Source organism: Sminthopsis crassicaudata, chromosome 4, assembly GCF_048593235.1.
Source record: "Sminthopsis crassicaudata isolate SCR6 chromosome 4, ASM4859323v1, whole genome shotgun sequence".
Lineage (NCBI taxonomy): Eukaryota > Metazoa > Chordata > Mammalia > Dasyuromorphia > Dasyuridae > Sminthopsis > Sminthopsis crassicaudata.
The window spans coordinates 137,720,205-137,742,201 of NC_133620.1; the positions used below are offsets into that span (position 1 = coordinate 137,720,205).

Consider the following 21,997-nt stretch of genomic DNA (forward strand, 5'->3'; position numbering starts at 1 on the left):
CTGTTAAGACTTTCTGCCTGAACACTCAAGTATGGGAAAAAAACTTTTTCAAAGTTCTAGAAGTGAGAAATTTTTTCTTCCTCAAATCATGCCTTACAACTGTCTCTCTGCAACTTCAACCTATTGTTTCTAAAACTGTCCTCTAAGTCAAGCAGGACAAATCTAACCTTTCTTTCATATAACAAACACACAAAGATAGTTATATTCCCCCTAAACTGTCTCTTCTCCAGGTTGCCCATTCGTCAGCTAATCCTCTTTATGCTATATCTGGTCTTTAGTCTTCTCACTATCCTCACACCTGTTATACAGGAATGCTGCAACTTATCAATGTCTTTCCTAAAATGTGGTGCCTGGAAATTAACACAAGGCTCTAGCTGTGATTTCTCTCCAAGGTAAGAAATAATCGCCACTTCACTCTTTCAATATTATATTTCAACCTTTTTTTTTTTTTTTTCCCCCCTGAGGCTGGGGTTAAGTGACTTGCCCAGGGTCACACAGCTAGGAAGTGTTAAGTGTCTGAGACCAGATTTGAACTCTCGGGTCCTCCTGAATTCAAGGCTGGTGCTCTATCCACTGCGCCACCTAGCTGCCCCTATATTTCAACTTTTAATGGAACTTAAAATCTTAACTGCTGTCACATTCTTTTGAGATTGCAGTCTGCTAAAACTCCTAGATTTTTTTCCAAAGGAAAGCTCTTTAATAATATACCTTTCTCATCCTATGTTTGTGAAACTGATTTTTTTTTTCACCAGAGGTATAAAAATTTGCATTTATTTCTATTAAATTTCACCTTATTCAACTGATTCTGCCATTCTAACCACTGAGAGCTGACTTTTATCATCCAATCTGCCGATTAGATATATCCTGCTGGCTATTCTGAACTTTTGATAAGCACGTCTTCATTCAAGTCATGGATAAAATAAAAATAAAAAATAAAATGGTTCTAATTAAACCCGCCTGATACTATCTATTTGCTAATCATTTTCTTCCTCAGATCTAACATCACATTTTCTTTTATATTATATTTGTGATATATTACCATGTACTTATAATTTATTATTTATATCTACCCATGGCTAACTGTCTACCTACCTATTTAATTATACATCCACTCAACTGCTTCAAGCTCTAAAAGAATGCACTGTATAGTAATTAGACTTTGTATTTTTCCTTCTGTATTCATATAAAACAAATAAATGGTTGCTAAATAAATGCAAACATGTAGACTGTTCATTTTATATCTGTAAAAGTATATACATATGTAAGGGAATAAATCTACTAAGTAGATTATAGGCAGGCAAGCTATAAACATTTCTGAGAGAAAATGTGTTCTAATGTCGGCTAATAATCTATTTGGAATGAAGACAATAAATTAATAAATATCTCTCACTGAGTTATGTGATCTTAAGTTGTGCTTTAAATTTGTTTCTTCATCAGTAAAATAGGAGGTGAGAAGAGAATTATATGATATCTAAGATCCTTTCTTGATTTAAAATTTTGTAATTCTATGTTTTCAAGAGATGAATGAATAATTAATATTTTGTATTTACAAAGTTTCCCTCTTACTCATAGGGAATTTATATTACGGGAACAGGAGTTAAGCCAAACTGATTTTCTTTACAGAAACAATATTTAAATTTTAGAATGAAGGTTCGTGACTAAGGTGCTTTTGCCTAATTTTAAGAAAAATGACCACAAACACCAAATTTAAACAACTATTTAATCAATTATGAATAATATATCTGTAACTTATACAGTATAAATTTAAGGTATATATAATTCAAACAGCGCAAAACAGTAAGCCAAACACACTGTTTTAATATGATGCAGTGTTACAGGGTACCTTACAAAATTCTTCAGTTTTATCTTTCAAATTTAGTTTAGGCTATAAAAGTTTTTCTGAAATAAGCCAAAAGGTAAAGGAATGTTTTTAATAGGACATAGAATTTAAAAAAGGACTTGTTATGCTACTTTTCTCCATTTATTACAGGTTTTTCTATAGTGAGCACAAAGATCAAGCTGATAAGTTGGTTTTTTTCCTTTTTTTCTTTTCCCCCTTATAAGTAAGGTTATGGTCAAGATCTCTTTATATAAAATTGGCCAATGACATACATTTGTTTGGCTTGCTGTAGTATAGACAGTATAACATGGATGTAATGGAATACATTGTAAATCTCTGTGAGATTGAGGATTTTTTACAAAGTTAGAAAAACTAGCATTTTCTGAGGGTTCCCTAGAATATATTAATCTCTGAGATATAGAGAATATAGAATAATCTAAAACCAATTTGATTTTACATCAAGATTTTGTTCTCTTGAACGTACTTAGGGAATTGGTAAGGGTCATTGAAAGGCATTTTTCCTTAAAAAGGAATAGCACAATTTTTTAACCTGGAGTTTTACAGTTTTCAAATATCTTAACATTTTAATTAGAAAAAAAAATTCTAAAAAATTTAAATAAGAAATAGAAAGAGGAGTAAGTTAACAAATCTAGGTTCCTCCTATAAGGAGGCTGTTATACAGTCTGATATTAAGAAGTTAAAACTGCAAAACTACTTCACTTCTTGACCTAAAAAAAGTTAAAGGTGATAGATTTTTTTTTTTAAATGCATTTGAAGGAGTAAGTAAACTCTCATGCATATTATCAAGCTGGACAAAAAAAAAAAAAAACTGCTCAAGTAAAATATTACACTCATTGAGAATCTAGTGAAGTTTTTGAAGTGGAGGGATTGCTTCATTCTTGGTATGTAGATTCCCACCATCTAGCCTAGAAAACAGCAGGTACTTAATAAATGCTTCTTGATTGATTGAGTCCTATTAACAGACACAATTCTGAATAGTGACTATCAACTAATCACTAAGCTCCCTAAGTTTTAAAAGAAAAGATGTAAAAAGAAGGGAAGGGCCATCATCATTTATAGGAAAATATTCCTTTTTTTTTTTTTTTTTTTTTTGCTGAGGCAATTGGGTTAAGTGACTTGCCCAAGGTCACATAGCCAGGAAGTGTTAAGTGTCTGAAGCCAGATTTGAACTCAGGTTCTCCAGACTTCAGAGTTGGTGCTCTATATGCTACACTAACTAGTTGCACCGAAAGAATTAATTCTTTAAAAATCAGATTTTAGAAAATATCATGTGCAAAACCAAGTACAGAATCTTTTAAAAGCAAATGTACACTCACAATGCAGAACTCCTAAGGGTTGGAAATATGACAAAGAAATTAAGAATAATGGAATACAGAAATATATAAAAGGAAGCAATAATACATGTTACATGATCAGAGTAGGTTAGGAAAATATATCTGCCAAAAGCATAGAAATTTTAATATTTTAAAATTTTAAAACAGGTATTCTGAATATTAACTATGACAAATTCAGAGTGTATGTTTAGACTTTCTCACAAACTAGTTTTGATATGAATCCTCCTTTTCAGATCCAATAATTCATCTCCCCCTCCAATTTCATTACCCTCCTCCTCCCTTTTATAACTACATATATATGGAATTAGTCTCTAAAAATTAAAATTGGATTTTTGGCATACACGAGGAACTTAATAAATATATGTCAACAATACCCCTCTCCCCTTTCCAAAAAAAGTCAAAGTTTTGAGAAGAATGCTTTAAAGGGTACTTTTAATAATGCAGGCACAAGTTTAATCTCACCTTAAGTGCCCCCTAAATTTCTTATTTCCGTTTGAGTCAGCCAGGATTGAAACTTTGGAGCAAAGGCTCTTAACTTTTTGGTTTCAGGAACCTTTTTGTCAGTCTGATTAGTCAGCCAATTGACATTTTTAAAATTAAACATTTACTACATCCCTGGCATGGTGCTAAACATGGGATATAAAGAAAGGCAAAAGCCATTCTGGCTCTCATGGAGCTCATAGTTTAATTTGATAAAGTCTATGGACCCTTTCTTGGAATAATTTTTTCAAATGCACAAAATCAGACACTTAAAGATTCCAGATGTAACCAAAAAGTTCACAGACTGCAGATTTAAGAATTCATGTTTTAGAGTCTTTAACTCTAGCCCTTCTTTTACTCTTACAGGACACATAAGACTGTAAAATAGCTCACTACTAAGTTCTTACCAAGTAATATCAATATTCCTTCATCATTTATTGATCCTTAATTTTTTTTTCTAAGTACTACCACTGTCCAAGTTCCTTATCACCTCTAGAAAATTTCTGTTAAGTGTCTATCAACTGCACCAGCCCTTAAGTCAGGAGGACCTAAGTTCAAATCTGGTCTCAGACACTTAACATGTCCTAGCTGTGTGACCCTGGACAAGTCACTTACCCCCAATTGCCTCAGCAAAAAAAAAAAAAAAAAAAAAAAAAAAAAAAAAGTCCAACAACTGGTCTTTTCTCCAAATTCTCTCTATCCCTTCACATCACTACGTGAATAATTTTTCTTGCGTTCGCTCCAATTCTAAAATCTTTCAGTGTCTGTCAACATTTACTACACAAAACAGGCTTTTTAATATGGCTTTCAAAAAACTATTAAAATAAATCAATAAAACTCACATAAAATGAAGAAAATGTAAAATCTTTCATCTCATTATTTTACCAACTATTAGAATAAATTATTAGAATATTTATCTTTAGCTCTTAAGTCTTTTACAACAAATTAGTTGCAACAGGACTTAAAGCCATAAAACCTAACTTTTTCATCCATTATTTCTTTCTCTCCCAAGAATGTATATTTATTTATTTCTGGCATATCCACCAGGGAATGCATAATTAAAATGATTATACTGTAGGGATAAGAGACCAATAGGGCAGCTGCCATGTCTCAAAGTCTGCTATAGCTCAGCACAGTGGAATAAATGATTTATCTAAAATGATATGGTTATAATTATGTAATCTAAGGGGCTATAATCCCAGTCTCTTCTAACTAATTAGTCACTGCCACTCTCAAACTAATGTCAAATCTACGATTTGACCTAGATTGCATCTAATATGAGATGTTTTTGTTTTCATGACTTGAGTAAGGAAGGTCATTTATTTAGTACAAATTGGTAGAAAAAAGTCATTAATATAACACTGCACTATAGAATTCTCTCAGTCCAAAAGGATATTATAGCAAAGAAAATTTCCTCCCCTAGATGTTCACTATAATAAGAAAATCATAAGTCTAATCACTAGCCCTAGTCCTAGCCCAAGGATAGTACTAAAAAATCCATTAAAGTGAATCAAATTAAAAGATCACCTATTAAAAAAACAAACAAAAAAAACAAATCAGAAAACAAATCACCATTTTAAAATGTTTTAAAAAAATACCAAAATAAAACAATGGTTTGTTGTAAGTAATTATTTCACTGAAATAAATTCAAATCTATGTGTCAACACTATATTCCTTTAAAATACATTTCTACTATATGAAATTTTTATGGTGTATAACTTATATAATAACTGGAAACCTTTACTTTGATTAGAAAGAGCCCTTGAACTTTCAAAAATGATAAAATCACAGACAGTATTGTTTGTATAGAGCTAGAAAGGGATATCAGAAACCTCCTAATACAAATTTATTTCACATTTGAGGAGAACTGAGGTCCAGGAAGTATATATAAGTAACTTGTCCAACATAACAGAGACAGTAAAGTAGCAAAAGGCAGGATTTGAACTAGGTTCCCTGATTACAGAATTTAGCAATCTTCCCCACCCTTCTGCCAATTTCTAAAAATTTGGCATAATTAATTTAAATATATTTTATTTGGAAAATATTATAAACTTTTAAGCTTGTTTTAATATTTTTATGCAAAAATGATCTTTTTAGAAGTTCACCTTTATTCCATTCCAAGTCCTGCTTTTAATGAAAGCATATGCATGCACACACGCACAACTGAAGAATTTAATCCCTCAAGAGTTACAAAATAATCACATGCACCAAGTCTCATATTATCAGCTGCCAGACATTTCAAACTGAATGTATGACAGACCTCTCAAATTCACTATGTCCAAAACAGAAATCATCTTTAACCCATCTCTTGACCCCACCTATCCTCTCTTTCAATTTTTCCTGTTACTATTGAGAATAACACCACCATTCTCCAAATCATTCAGACCCACATATTAAATCTGTTGTCAAATCTACATTTCTAAAAATAATCCTAGCTAGCATTTATATAGTTCTTTTAAGTTTTTTATTACTATGACTATAATTATATTACTTTATTTTATCTGTGGTATTTTATCTACCTTATAAAATACCCTGCATGTACACGTCTCTTTTCCACTCATACAACTGCCCATTTATGGCAGGCTCTTATTGTTTCACCCTTCAAATATTACAATAATCTATTTGTCTGTCTGCCTCAAGTCTCTTCCCACTCTACTCTATCTTCTATTTAACAGCTAAAATAATCTTTCTCAACAGTGAATCTGATCATGTCATCCTTATACTCCATAAACTCACTTTCTCTTTTAGTTCTGGGATCAAACATAAATTGTCTGTCTTTTAAATCCCTTTATAACCTGTATGCTGACTATCTTTCCAGTTTTTTTGCTTACTTATGTCATTCCAGTCACATTAGGCTTCTTGATATTTCTCCAACTCCCAACTTCATACCTTTTTACTGCCTGTCCTCCATGCCTGGAAACACCCTCCTTTCCTTCAAGAATATATTCAAATTCCATTTAATGTGAGATATCCAACACTGCAAGAGACTTTCTTTTGATATGATTTCCTGTTTTAATCTGTATATACCTTACACATACAAGATAAATATTTTATTTCCACATTGTCTCACCCAGTAGAATGTAAACTCCTGGAGCTCCAGCACCATATTTTTGTCTTTGTTTCCCAGTACTTAATACTGAGCTTGAACACTTATGAAACATTTAATAAATGCCTACTAACTGAAAACTAAGAAAAATCCTTAAATAATTAGAAAACTCATTGGAAAGCTGTATCTATAGATAATACTATATTAAAGTGCAAGTAATTAAAATATCCATTACTTCACAAGGGGACAAAAATATCACTTTTGCATTTATGAATTTTTAAAAAATATATTTAAATATAAATTTCAATTATCACTGAGAAAAATTGCAACAAACTGGAAAAGAATAATAAAGTGTAGAATACTAAACAAAGTACATCTGTTATCTTTCATAAATTGTATAGTTTATAAATCCACAAAGTACCACAAAATGACTAAATACAACAACAGTTAGAACCCCCACTATCAATTACACTGCCATGGTTCTAGCAAAACACTTTGCTATTTTGAATACAGAGGATTTTGCAAATTTTAAAAGGATAGGTCTTAAATCTATACAAGTAATGGAATTCAAATTCATTAGGGAGGTAGCATTCTTAAAATTCTTTCTAAAATAAATTAAAGGGGGAGCTAGGTGGTCCAGTTGATAGAGCACCAGCCCTGAAGTCAGGAGGACCTGAGTTCAAATGTGGTCTCAGACACTTAACACTTCCTAGCTGTGTGACTCTAGGCAAGTCACTTAACCCCACATGCCTCAGCAAAAATAAAATAAAATGTATTTTTAAAAATTTAATTATATCAAAGAAGAAAAATTACTGAGTACTTTCCTCAAAAGGATTTACAGGGAGACTAGGACAGAACAACTGAGGATCTTTGGTTTCTTGGAAAAAACAAACAACAAAACACCTCACAAATAAAATTTTTAAATGCTATTGGGAAATCTCATAACATATATCCAGAAAAAAGTAAAGAGTAGAAACTAAATTAGTTTAATATTTCTATTTTCAAAAAAGAAAATTTATACTCTGGGATCCCAAAAACAATTAAATCGATCAACAACAATTATATTTGTCAAGTGCTCACGATATGTCTAGCAATGTGCTAAGGAAGAGGATATGAAAAAAGCCAAAGAGAGTGCTTTGCTCTTAAGGAGCTCCCAATCGAACAGGAGAGAAAACATGAAAACAAATATGTACTGGAAAAAGAGGAAATAATCAACAAGATGCCCTAAAGTTAAAAGTGAATGGGAAAGGGTTCCTCAAGACAGGATTGTAGATAAGACTTAAAGGAAACAGAAAAGCTAACTAAATAGAGGTGAAGGAGAGCATGGCTCATGCCAGAGATGAGAGGGTCTTGTTTGTGGTTCAAGTAGGAGGTCAATGCCCCTGGAACATACATAGAAGAGTGTAATATAAAAGAAAACAATCAACCTTTTAAGGAGACCTTTCCAAATTATGATACAATTACTGATGGCTCTACTAGGAATAAAGCTAAAATGCTAAACATATATTAAAGTATAGAAAAAAAAAAAGTTGTTTTCTGTAAGATCAATATTAACTAATAACCTAAGAAAAATCTGATTACACAGTCTCTATTTATGATGAATATTTTAAATTTACATCCTTCTTAAATGAAGAATGACTGACAGGTACTCTTTAGAGAGGAAAAGAAAAAAACATGTTCTGAAGTTAACTCAGAGACAAAGAAATGTGTTTTAAAGAAGTGTCCAAAACATCAGCAGTGGACACAGAATAGAATCAGATGCAAAATGGAATTTTATTTTCTCAGTGTATCAAAAGAAGAATTAAACTTAGATTTTATCAATACTATCTGTATTATCAACTTATCAACACTAATCTGTATACCTTTCAGTCAAGTATACAGTGACCAAACATGACCAAAAGCTCTAACAAATATTTTGTGGGACACTGGGTCAATATATGGCAACATTAATGATAAGTATCTGCAAAAAGACTATAAAGGAAATAACTATCTTACGTATTATCTGGTTACTGAAGATAAAATGGTAGAGAAATTTTATGAAGATCTTGATAACATCCTCCAAATTACTCTAACACTTGGTGACTTCTGTGCAGAGGTGGGAAAAGATGTAGTAGAAATATATAGCAAAGTGTCTTTTGGGAGGAAAAACATGAAAGGTAAAAAAAGAAAGACCTCTTTATCATGAATACTTCCTTCAACAAGCAAAAAGAGGAGAGAAAGAATTGATAGGGAGAAGAGAAAAAGAATTGGTAGGTGCTGAAAACATTAAATGTAATGAAAATGATACCATAATAGACAGAAAAAGACCTATTATTAAGGACATGTTAGTTACCTCTGAGTTAGTTTTTTTGCAAAGTCATATCATTAACCTATTAGAGTAAAGATCAGAATTTGTAATAAGAATAGCAATGAGAAAAAGCTGGCATACAAGATTTAACTCTGAATTATTTTTTAAAACCTATTAAATCAATGAGTATAATAATCTAGCATTTAATAAACCCAAAGATTATAGCTTCTGGGATAAGACCTCATCATTTGACAAAAATTGTTGGGAAAATTGGAAAACAATATGGCAAAAACTAGGCATTGATCAACATCTAATACCCTATATAACAAAGTAAGGTCGAAATGGGTTCATGTTTTAAACATAAAGGGTGACACTGTAAGCAAATTAGGAGAATAAGGGATAGTCTCTCAGATCTGTGAAGTTAGGAATTTATGGACAAAAAAGAACTAAAGAACACTATGAAATGTACAATGAATAATCCTGAATTTAAAAGGTGGTGTATATACAAAACCAATGCAGCCAAGATTAGAGGGGAAGCAGAAAATTGGGGGAAAATTTACATCCAAGGGATCTAATAAAAGGCCTCATTTCTAAAATATATAGACAACTGACTCAAATTTATAAGAATTCAAGCCATTCTCAAACTGGTAAATTGTGAACGAACATGAAAAGATAATTATCAGATGAAGAAATTAAAGCCATTTCTTGTCGGAAAAAAAAATGTTCTAAATTACTATTGGTTAGAAAAACGAAAATTAAGACAACTAACTCTGAGGTACCACCTCTCAGATTGGCTAAAAATGACAGGAAAAGATAATGAAATAAACCTATTGAAAATAAAAAAATGCAAAAAAAATTAGTTAAATTTGGAATCAGAAAAATCTGAGCTTAAATTCCCACCTTTTATACTTACTAGTAACAAGAGGAAGGTCTCTATCTCTCAGGCTCAGTTTCCTCACCTATAAAATGGGAATTATGCTAATGCTTAAAATAATAATTGACCTCAAAGTTACTGAGAGGATCAAATGAGATAATGGATATCCTTTTCAAATTTTAAAGCACTATTATAGGAAATGTCAGTTCTTAACTCTTGGCCATGGTCAAAAGACAAATGCAAAAAGTCTAAATCTCCAGGGTTTTTTTAAGCACCATTTTAACTAGTCAGAACATATCATTCAAGTATATTTGTAACAAACCCTACATCTAAATGAACTCAGAACCCAAAGAAGGAAAGCAATTTCCTAAATAGCAGCATTTGAAGAAAGATGTATGGAGGAGGAGGAAACAAAGGGAAAGGGGGGAGAGCGAAGGAGATATGAAAACATTCAGTTTTTTGGACTAAATGGTTTACAAAGAAAGAATTCAAAGGACTTTAATTTGCTTTTATGTTATGAGTAGATGGTGATAATCAGATGCAACAAAATCTTTTCACTAGAAAAGCAATATCAACATGTCACTGGGTTGAGATGTAATGGTCTTAATGAAATCCTCATGAGAAATCAACAAAAACAAGTTATATATAACCACTGTCCTAAAATGCTATTAAAGTATCAAATTATGAAATTGTTTCCTCATCAAAGCAAAACTCTGTGGATGTGTTAGGTAGAGAGAATATTACATGTAAAACATATTTTAGTAAAGAATGATGGCTGCATCTGAGTGTTAAATAACCTTTCCCTTACAACTTTATATCTATACAAGTGTTCACACTGTGACTCTAGTCTATTATTAATTTGGCTTCCCTTTAACACAAGTCCTAAAAGATTCTCTTTTATAAAATCTTTCAATATTGTCTGTTAAAAAATATCACAGTTGTGTATTACAATACAATTAGGTTTTTTTTAAAAATTAATAATCAAATTTGCCTTTTAACATATGAAAAGATGATAGGCATTGCTTTAGAGGTTGGGAATAAACTTATTGATAATGCTTATTCAAACAATAATCAGTTCTATTCAATTGTACAACCATTCAATGACTACAAAGGATTTTACCAAGCTTATACAAAATTTTTTGTTGTTCAGTCATGTCCAATTCTTTGTGATTCCATGGGTCATAGCATGCCAAACCCTTCTGTGCTCCATTATCTCCCAAAGTCTGTCTAAACTCATATTCATTGCTTCCATGACACTAAGTTATCCATCTTATCCTTATTCTTTTTGCCTTCAATCTTTTCCAATATCTATTTGTCGTTTCCAGTGAATTTTGTCTTCTCATTCTATAGCCAAAGCATTTAACTTTTAGTATGTGACTTTTCAGTGAATAGTCCAAGTTAATTTCTTTAAGTATTGACTGATTTGATCTCCTTGCTATCCAAGGGACACTCGAAAGTCTCCTTTAGCATGACAGTTAAAAAATGTTGATTCTGAGGCAATCAGCTTTTCTTATATTCCAATTCCATATATTGGAATATATATTCCATATATTATTGTTGAAAAAAACACAGCTTTGACTATACAGACCTTTGTTGGCAGGTGATTATCTGCTTTTTAGAATGCAGTCCAGATTTGCCATACCTTTCTTTCCAAGGAGCAAGTGTCTTTTAATTTCATAGATCTCTGGGCCCCAAAATATTAAATTTGATACTTTTTCCACTTTTTCTTCCTTTATTTGCCAAGAAGTGATGGGATTAGTTCACTCCTCTTGGATCTCTATCTTATCATGGCAGAAGGACTTATGTAGCTCAATAAAATTATTAGCTATGTCATGCAGGGTTATCAAAAATAGACAGATCATAGAAGAGTTATAACAAAAAGTCATCTAGTGGAGAAGAAAATGGCAGACCACCTCAATACCTCTGTTAAGAAAACACCATGGGCAGTATTAAAATAATATAAGAAGTATCAAAGATGAATAAGACAAGTGATTAAAAACAAATCACACCATGGAGGAAACAGAGGTTATAATAGCTACCAAATTACTATTAGTTCTGCTTGGTCCTGTAACACAGAAATAGAATTAACAGGAAAAAGTTACAGACAGACATCTTTTGACTCAAACATAAATTCCAAAGATACAGAGCTGTCCCAAAATGGAATGAACTGCTTTGGGAGACTAGATAACCACTTAGATCCTATTCAGGTACGATGAACTCTTAGTTCATAAAATTATAAGATATAGAAGTTAGAAAGAATCTTAGAAGATTCTAATAATTCCTCCAATAAGATTGCAAGCTAATAAAATATCATTTAATTTATAATATTTTCCCTTTGAGAATATGAAAAAGCATTGATAAATAGAAAGCTAATTATCTAACTGTTACAAAATATGAACATATACCTTAGGCAGGAACAAAGATAAGGCACTTTAGGAAGCTGGTTTGAGTAAACATCTATATTTTAAACTTCAGGAGAACACTGATTTCATTTAAGTAGCATTACCTCTATTGATACAGATCACAGCCCAGATCTATGTTTTAATCCCATGCAAGTCTTGTCCCAAGTTTTCCCTCAGATCCTCCAGAGTGCCAGTGTGCTTTTCTCATGAGTATCAGTGCAGCATTCTAGCTTAATCGTTAGGATCTTCTCAACATGCTAGGATCCTCCCTCACATTCTTCTGATATTAAGTAAATACTAATTAAGAATACAAGCTATTCTTCTAATATGATATGCTTTTACCACATTATCAATTCATGTTCTTTTTAGATTGTACATTTCTTTAATGACACTTTACACTGCTTCTGTCTGATTTTCATTTGTAATATGTTGTAGTCTACCTATATTCACCATGCAATTTTCCATTGCTATTTGGGAGATCCTCAACTTTATTCTTTGAAAACTGTAGTGGTCTGTCAATCACAGTCATATATCATCACTGGGAAAATATTAGTGATTGGGCTTTTTAAGGAGATTAGGTCATTAAAAAAACCAGTATAATATCCTCGAATCAACACAATTTATCCACAGATGGGAGGCTCTAGAGAACTTCATCATGTAAAGGGAATTCCTCTATTTGGCCTCTGTACTGGACTTCATCCCAGACAGGGAGCACCTTTAGGAAGGACATTCCTCAGTTTTCTGCCTTGACTGATTAAGTTACCAAAAGATTGTTGAATTGAATTATTCCTATGCTGTATTTATCAAGGAATTTTTATGTACTTACTATATGCATAAAGGCTCATTAGAAGACTGTTCTTAAGGCTACTGCTAAGTCAAAAATTATTCTTTATAAAAGAGGAACACTGAGATCTTCTTTACCTTTTAGTCAGTAGAATGACTATAAAGATGTGCTCTACTGTAGACTATCACTTGGTAAAAATTTTTCAAATTTTTGTCAAGCACATTCTTAATACATCTGTACAATATTCTCATAAAGATATTTATGAAGACAACAAAGTAAATATATGGGTGGGTAAATGAAAAAGTATTAGGAACCTGTTATATGCAATGCAGTGTGCTAAACATTAGGGATACAAATAGAAAAATAACACCATCCTTGCTCTCAAGACGCACACACATTATAGTGGGAAAGACAATATATATAAAAGGTTTCCTATCTCTAGCTGCAGAGGGAAAGCAGATAGTAATCTTTCATCTTTAATTTTATTTTTATTAGTAAAATCATGTCAGTTTCTGGTGTTGAGTTGTCATGGCGCCAAGGACTTTGGAAAACTTTTTATTCTGGGTGCTGTGAAATTAGTTGCTAGGGATACTTGCCAAGATATGGCTGGTGGGGGGCAGGAGGGAGGGGACTAAGCTGGAAAGAGAATTGGTGACCTGAGGGGTGCTATCATTACCAGGATTTTTGGGTTTACCTGCCCATTTGTCAGTAGTTGATAATTTTAGTGGCAAAGAATATACATAGTTAATAATTTATTCCCTAAATTACCTTTTGGAATATTAATACTGTCCATGTCAGTTTTCCCTCCTATTTTTGAGAGATTATCCTTTCCCTATTCCATTCTATACATATTAAAAAAGTTATCTCTTAATATTCCAAAAACTGTTATCTCCAACAATATGTACATGCTTCTGTATTTGGTGTAATCTAGACATTATTCTTGACTTTGCATTCTTTGATGATATTTCTAGTCCTGCATCTAAAAATGGGGGATAGACTGAAGTTTTGTAACTGATGAAGAAAACAAATTATAGTAAACAATGACAAACCTGTCTCATTTCCTATTTGTAATCATCTTGCCAGCATCATCTATGAATTATCTTATTAGTGAAAACTTAATTAGGTCTCATGCCGATCTATAGAGTTGTTTATACCTCCACTGGTTTATTTTCTGAGGGAAAAAGTGCTTACAATCTTTCAAACGAGACTGATATTTTACAAAGAAATCTAGATTCTAAACTGTCACCTTTGCACACACTTTCTATACAGTATATAACACATAATTGGCATTTAACAAATGCCTTATAGGCTAACTGTGGCAAGGAATTTGAAGGAATATTATATAGAGGAAAGACTGATGGAAATGATGTTACATGCTTTTATTAGAATTTATTACTTGTTTACCTTTGGGGAAGTCACTTAAAATATCGGTGGATCTTTTATTTTTTTCACCAATAAAAGGACCTCACTAGATGGATACAATTCTTAGTCACTTAGTGAAACTAGTGTTTGTCCAGAGGCCTTCTAGAATCCTGTGACAATATTTTATAGCTGTTAAACTTCTGTAGGAAATGGTAATAGTCTAAATCTGTATCACTACTTTTTTCCAATTCTTGTACCAATAACCCATTTAAGAAGGTATTGACACAATTCTCTATGGAGTTTTAATACCTTTTCTTCCAATTTGTGATTTTAACCTTTGCTAGTCAATAGGCTAATTAAACACAGCTTTTGCTGACATAGCTCTCACTCATATCTTTAAGTAATTGCTTCTGATCTACTAAGGTTTAACTGATTTCACTTTTCAAGGCTCTAGGGGAGGGGAAACTGTTTGGGGTTCGTTGTATTCAGCACCTCCAAAATCTCTTAAAAATAATAATACAAAAAACAACAGATTTGTAGCATAATGCTGCCTGCTTCTATGTATATACAAACACTCCACATATATACACCATACACTAAAGAACTATGCATAGAACTTTTATTCATTTAACTATGTTCCATGAAGAACTCATCTATACCAATGTGATTTTTAAATAGCCTTTCTGTCACTCTGATGACAAAAGAAAATAAATTTATAATAGCTCTCAAATATCTCCTTTTACTAAGAATGCTAAGAGCTTTTCTAACAACAAAATATGAAAAACTGAAAAAACAGATGCTTTAGTCAACTTTGTGTTATTCACAACAAAAAAATCACTGACTGTAGAGATCATTTAGTTCAATTCTCTCATCTGAATTAATGTGGCTAAGTGGTTTGTTTAAAGATCATGGCTGTGATCACTATCTCTAATGAGAAAATAATTGGCACTAACCATTACCCTCACATCCTTTTGATTTAAATCCTATACTTTCCATTAGGTGAGCAGAAGCACGAATAATTTATATGTGGCATTCATTGAAAGAAACATACATGTATTCTTTCTTCCTGTGCTTCAAGCCCCTGTAAACTCAAAATTATTTTTGAATCATAGGGATTCACAGCTATAAGGGACCTTAGCAATCCCTTTGTTTAAATACCTAACTAAAGTATAGGAAGCAAACGGGTTAAGTGACTTATTCCTATCACAGAAGTAAATAGCACTAGAATTTTAATTGTGATCCTTTGAATCTAAACTAAATTACCTTGAGAACAAACTGGAAGGTGAAAAAGTAAAATGGAGGAAGCTACAGATAATCCATAAAATGAAGATAAAGAGCTGATGACATAAGTAATGAAAAAAAATTTTAAGGACTTTATTAAGTAACCAAAGATCAGGAAAAAAAAAAAAAAAAAAACAACTTGTCTATAAAAGGAGGGAGAAAGTACAGGAAAAAAAAAGAAACAATAGTAAAAGAAATTTCCTTTAGAAATTCATAAATACCATTCGTGGACAAATTTGGTAAAGATTCTAGGTATTGGAAGAAAGCTATAATTAGAAGCCTTATTAACAAAGAGCTGGGCTTGCTATCTTTGATGAGAAAATATAAATAAGCAGGAGAAAATAGGGAAACAGAATTGGTCCCAGCTACAAAAAATAATGACGAATATAGATAAAGGCTTTCAAATCTATAATATTCCACACTGTGTTCAAGATATAATTCTAAAAAGAACATAAGGATAACTACTACATGTTTGCTTAATACGAAGATCCCTTGAAACTCCCTTGGGGGATAACCAAGCTTAAAGAAAATCTAACCCATTGTTTTTTCTTTCTTTTTGTTTCATGGACAGATAAAATGATTGAATTGAAAGGAAAAGAAAAGATGGCAACAGAATACAAGGTAATTGGTTAAAATATGTTGAAGTAACAGGAAAGAGGAAAGCTTGTTGTAGTTGATATAGCACTGAGTTCTAGCCTCCAAATAACAATAGAATACTGTCATGAAGAACTTTTAAACTAGAAGTTTTGACCATTGCTAATTGACATCTTCTCTGGAACTAGTAATGTTAGAGAGTTGTTTACATTTTGGAGACACATGGAAAGAGTTATACAAATTGCTACACTGTAAAAGTAAGATCAGAAGAATATCAATACGATAATAATAAACAATAAGGAGTTTTACAAATGAAGACGGAAATGCTCAGAACCAGAACAGTTTTCACAATTACAACTATACTATAAAACCAAAACTTTGAAAGCTGTAAGAACCATGATTAATATAGCACAACCATCCATGATTTCAGAGGATCAATTATGAAACATGCTATCCGTTACAGAGAGGTGATAGAGTTAGGTCCAGAATGACTTTTTTTGTTGTTGTTTATAGCCATAAGGGGAATTTTACTTGATTATGCTTATCTGTTACAGGAAATTTTCCTTTCTTTTCCTTTTCCTTTTTTTCCCCCCAGTGGAATGTGAATAAGAGAGAAAAAAAATTATGGTTTTTTGTTATTTTTTTAAATGAACAGGAAGATGGGGGGATGTTATTACAAATATGAAATGCTTGCATAAGCACTCACTGTATTACTAGTTTTACCTGTTTTACTTTAAGAGAGACTTCTCACAAAATGTCACTAAAACTTAAAAACAAAACCAAATCTTAACTTAGACATTATTATGACCCTAGGTAAGTCATCTAATCTCTAAATCTCAATCAGTCTCATCTGTAAAATGATTATACTAATAAGTTTAATGTGAGATTTTTTTTTTTTTAAAAAGAAGACATTTAGGTCTCAGACACTTAACACTTCCTAGCTGTGTGACCCTGGGCAAGTCACTTAACCCCAGCCTCAGGAAAAAAAAAAAAAAAAAAAAAAAAGACATTAAAGAAACTTGCCAAACCTTAAAGTGCTATAGAAATGTAAGTCATTGTTACTATTACACACAACTGTCTTAAGTTTGTTGAACTGCTTTCTTTTCTTTTATTCTTTGCTATTGATGACACCTCTCTGGGCAAAGAGGAAGGATATATTTGGAAATAAACATGATGAGAAAAAAAAAATCAATAAAAAAATTTAAAGGGAAAAAAGAAGAAAAGACCTGTTTAGAATACTAAGCTTCAGGGCAGCTGGATGACACAGTAGATAGAAAGTCAGGATTGAAACTAGGAAGACTTGAATTAAAATCCAGACCTCACACTTAAGTTTTATGATCAAACTTCCTCTACAAGACTAGGAAGCCAATTCACCAAGGGTAGATCCCATCTCGGCATAGCCCCAGACAAATTGTCTGACTGGCATAAGAAACAAGCATATTTGTGCATATAGGTACAAGAGAGGATACAATTCAACAAATGTTTACTGGGTGCCTACTGTGAGTATGGCATATTGCCAGACACTAAATAAAAAATAAAAAAAAATAAAAAAATAAAAAAAGAATCAAAGCTATCTCAGTCATCAAGGATCCTATGTAGTAATGAAGGGAAATGTGGACACAAATAAGTGCCAACCACAACGAAAATAATAAAGATTTTCTAGAGGGAAACAGGTCTAATAAAGGATCAATAAAGATCTGGCAGAGGAGGCCTATCAAATGGACTTTGAAAGAAGCTTAAGGATTCTATAAGACATATATAGAAATACATTCTAGGTATGTGGGAACTCTTATGTTAAGAGAAGAGGTAGAAAATGGAATACCCTGCATAGGAAACAGCAAGATATTTTGCCTAGGAGGTAAGCTGTCTAGGGCCTGAATAAATATGTTATCTGAGACAGAATAAAGAATGATTGAAGATTTTTGAGTTAGGGCAGAATATGATTTTTATCTGCATTACCAAGACCTGTCTAGCTCACTGCTCTTCCAGAAGAAGTTAACTACAAAGTTCTAAGTTTACCACATGGAAGACAAGTCAGTGTGAACCTCTAAGTGCCCCTCTAAGATGATGAAATTGTAGGGCCCACTAATTAGGAACAGAAAATGAATAGTGCTATTTTCCAAGTTTTGAATATGAACTTCCCAGTCCAGGCAGCAGAAAAATAGGCTAAAGTCAATTACTACTGAGAACTCACAATTCTATGACCAATATTTGAATGAACTCTTTACTGGGAAATTGATTCAGAAATGTAATCATCAACACAGATTGAGTAATGGTCAATATAGATAAGAATTCAAAAGATGAATATTGTTGATAGATTTTACCAATAAATTACAAATAAAATCATATATTGAGTGGAAAAATGTAAAATGAGTATATATTCACAAGGACATCTTTTAGGGATGGAGGCAGATGGGTAGGAAGGGAAACAACTAGTGTCTGTTTTTTATATAGTCTCTTTTCATATTTGAAGTTAGGTCCTCCTGACTCCAGGGCTGGTGTTTCATCTACTCTACCACTGGACTGTCCTTCATAATGTAGTCTTGATAAATTTCAAATGACCATGGACTTTTACTTTATATTTCAAGGCAGAAAGAGATATAAAGGAATAGATATGATAAATTTTATCAAGTGATTAATCACCTGTGTGTAACAAACATATGAGTTACAAAATAACACTTTATCTAAATAATTGCATTTAATGTGATATCCCTAAATTTTTCTATAATACTGCAATTTGGTTGCTTAACAAAAAATTAAATGTTTTTTAAAATTTCTGTGAGGAGAAAATGTTCCTGGGGAAACTATTCAGTTAAATATTCATCTAAATAAAAACCACCAAAAATATTTTCATTAAAAAAAATATAGAAAGATTATCAGTAGTAGCAAATAACCTGGAAGCTTAATATTTTATAATTACAACTTAATATTTGATGTTTACTAAGTAAATATCTGATAATTTACAAGTTTGATAATTTACTGAGTAAAAACTGGTTGCTTGACAAAAATTTCTGGGGAAATTACAAAGGAATCTAACTGAAATTAGATTTAGACCAACATCTCATAGTACCTGCCAAGCTAAAGTCCAATTAGAAACACGTTAGATATGAAATGTCACACCATAAATAAATAAAGGAATTCATAACTAAATAAAAAATAGAAAGGATTTTTTCAGAAGATAAAGTTGATAATTTTGAGTACATAAAAGGTTTTAGACAAATAAACAAAATCAATGCAGCCAAAGTTAGAAAGAAAACATTTAACAGAGAAAATCTTTGCAGCAAGTTTTCCAAATAAAGATGTAATTTTAAAAATGTGGACAAAATGTAAGCAGAATGGAAACAAATTTATAATAATAATAACCCTTTTCAACAAATAAACCATCAAGGAATATGAACAATCTTCAAAGGAAAAAAAATTCAGACTATCAATGGCCATATGAAAATATTCTAAATCACTATCAAAGAAACAAATTAAAATAATTTATATCCTTTAGATTAGCAAAGATGACAAAAAAAAAAAAAGCAAATGAAAAAGGTTGGAGGGACTGTGGGAAAACAGGCAGATTAATGCACTGCTGATGGAACTGTGAATTGGCATAATCACTCTGGGGATCCATCTGGAGCTCTGACTCAAAAGTTACTACAGCCTTGTTATACTTTGCTATTCTGCTATGTATTTTTTGATCTAACTACATACCCATCTATAAGAGCTACATCTGAAAGAGATAAAATAAATTGGAAAACGACCCATTTGGGAAAAAAAATTTTTGTTCCAGTTCTTTTTGTGGAGGCAAAGAACTAGAAGCTAAGGGGATATCCATCGATCGAAGAACAAATATAATGGAACATTATAGGTGCTATGAGAAATGATGAAAGGAGCATTTCTGGCAAATCTGGGAAAAATTGTATGATGGCATAAAATGAAGAAAGAAGAACCAGAAGAAAAAAAATTAATAACATTGTGAAGACATACCCCTTTGAAAGACTGAAGAGCTTTGAATTACTACAATGCACAATGATGTCAGAGGATTCGTGATAGTAAGCCATCCTCCCTACCTAACTCAGAAGTGATGAAATCAAGGTAGAGACTGAGACATGTTTTTGGAAATGGCCCTTGTAGGAATGTTTTCCCTGACTCTGCATATTTATTACAAGAATATTTTCTTCCTCCTCTTGGGGGGAGAAAAAGGGTGGAAGGGAAAGAAAATATTTTGTGGAAAAGTTATTTAAAAACCTATTACGTAAAACTGCATATTTAAAGTAAAATAATTTCACCTAGCCTACTTGCAATATATACAACCTCACAAGAAAAACAAGTTTCTAATTTTATTTCCTTAAATCAGTGGTATAGCAAATTTAAATAGTCACATATTGAATTAAAAATATCTATATTGTAGTATATTTTTATTTTATTATTTCCCAATGATATTTTAAACTGGTTCAGCTGCTCTCAATTTCACTATAATTGACACTTTTGCCTATTTCCTATGATCAGGATCCTCTATTCCATGATGAAAATCTATTTGGCCTACAAAAGCATGAATTTTAAGTTTTTTAACAGTGAGAGCCTGAAAAGACAAAGAATAGTTAAGCATTTTCCATAAAGACAACAAAGCTCTCTGGATAGAAGAAAAATTTATGATCTTTAGCATAAAGTACCAAAAAGTGTTTCATTCAACCTATATTTGTCAAATCTAGCTTCCTCACTTCTTTCATTAGCCATTATATAGGATCACTTTTCTTTGAAAATTTATTTATTTTAGGATTTCAGAATTCCTAAGGTTCAGCTTCATTTTAAAGATGAAGAGACTGAGGTCCAGGGAAATTAATACTTGCAGAGGTCTATAAAATAGGGCAGAGCTAGGCCTAGAACTAAGATCTTCCAATATCTGACCATTTCATCTTTCTAAGACCCTATACTCATTACATGAATGCATGTTAGTATTAGGATTCTCTCCCTCCCAACACAGATATTCAGCTCTAGATCTTAGAAATAAAGTGCCTAGCACAGTTAGACAGTTAGGATGGTCCATAAGTGGGACTTTAATCAAACTTTGCTGATTGCAACTTCTATTCAGCATACTGTGATATCCCATGCTTAAAAAAGAAAAAAAATTATTTATATAAGGGTTTTAAGATTTATAGAGCACATATATACATTTATCCATTTGATCCTTGCAATAGTCCCATGTCTAAGTAAAACAAATACCAACTTCATTTTATAGATAAGGAAACAGGATCAGATATGAGACTACAGTTAGATAAGGGTCATAACTGAGATTTGAACCCAGCTCCTCTAAGTTCAAGATAATATGCATTCTTTTATATATTTCTCTTTATAGAAAAAAACAAAAATCCACCTTCTTGAATAGAGTCTGTGGGTCTTAGCAGAAAGAAAAAAGATCCCCATTTCTACTTTTAATATCAAGTTCTCACATGTAGTTTGTTTTTCCCATACTCAAGAAAGATATAATTATATTAATAGGTCCCCAAAATATTTTTAGCAAAAGATGAATTAAAGAGATATTATTGCAATAAGATCGTTATGTCATATATAACTAATAAGAAATACTTTTAAAGCTTTACTTTAAAATCACTGGGAAATTCTAACTTAGGGAATACTTTTCCCAAACTTCTGTCCTTTCTTATAAATCACAATTGATGCTAAATCACAGAATGACTAATGACTC

General features: G+C 31.9%; 1 protein-coding gene and 1 long non-coding RNA gene across 10 annotated transcripts in view; one reads left to right on the forward strand and one right to left on the reverse strand.

Annotated features, from left to right (window-relative positions):
• Positions 1-21,997, reverse strand: part of SCAF8 (SR-related CTD associated factor 8) — a 252,202-nt gene that overhangs the window by 133,180 nt on the left and 97,025 nt on the right. The gene's annotated exons all lie outside the window — the stretch shown is intronic.
• The window catches only part of LOC141565832 (uncharacterized), a 57,831-nt gene that overhangs the window by 33,717 nt on the left and 2,117 nt on the right, over positions 1-21,997 (forward strand). For both annotated transcript variants that reach the window (XR_012489165.1, XR_012489164.1), the window contains exon 3: positions 16,283-16,332. This is a non-coding gene — a long non-coding RNA (uncharacterized LOC141565832). The remainder of the gene's footprint in view (positions 1-16,282; positions 16,333-21,997) is intronic.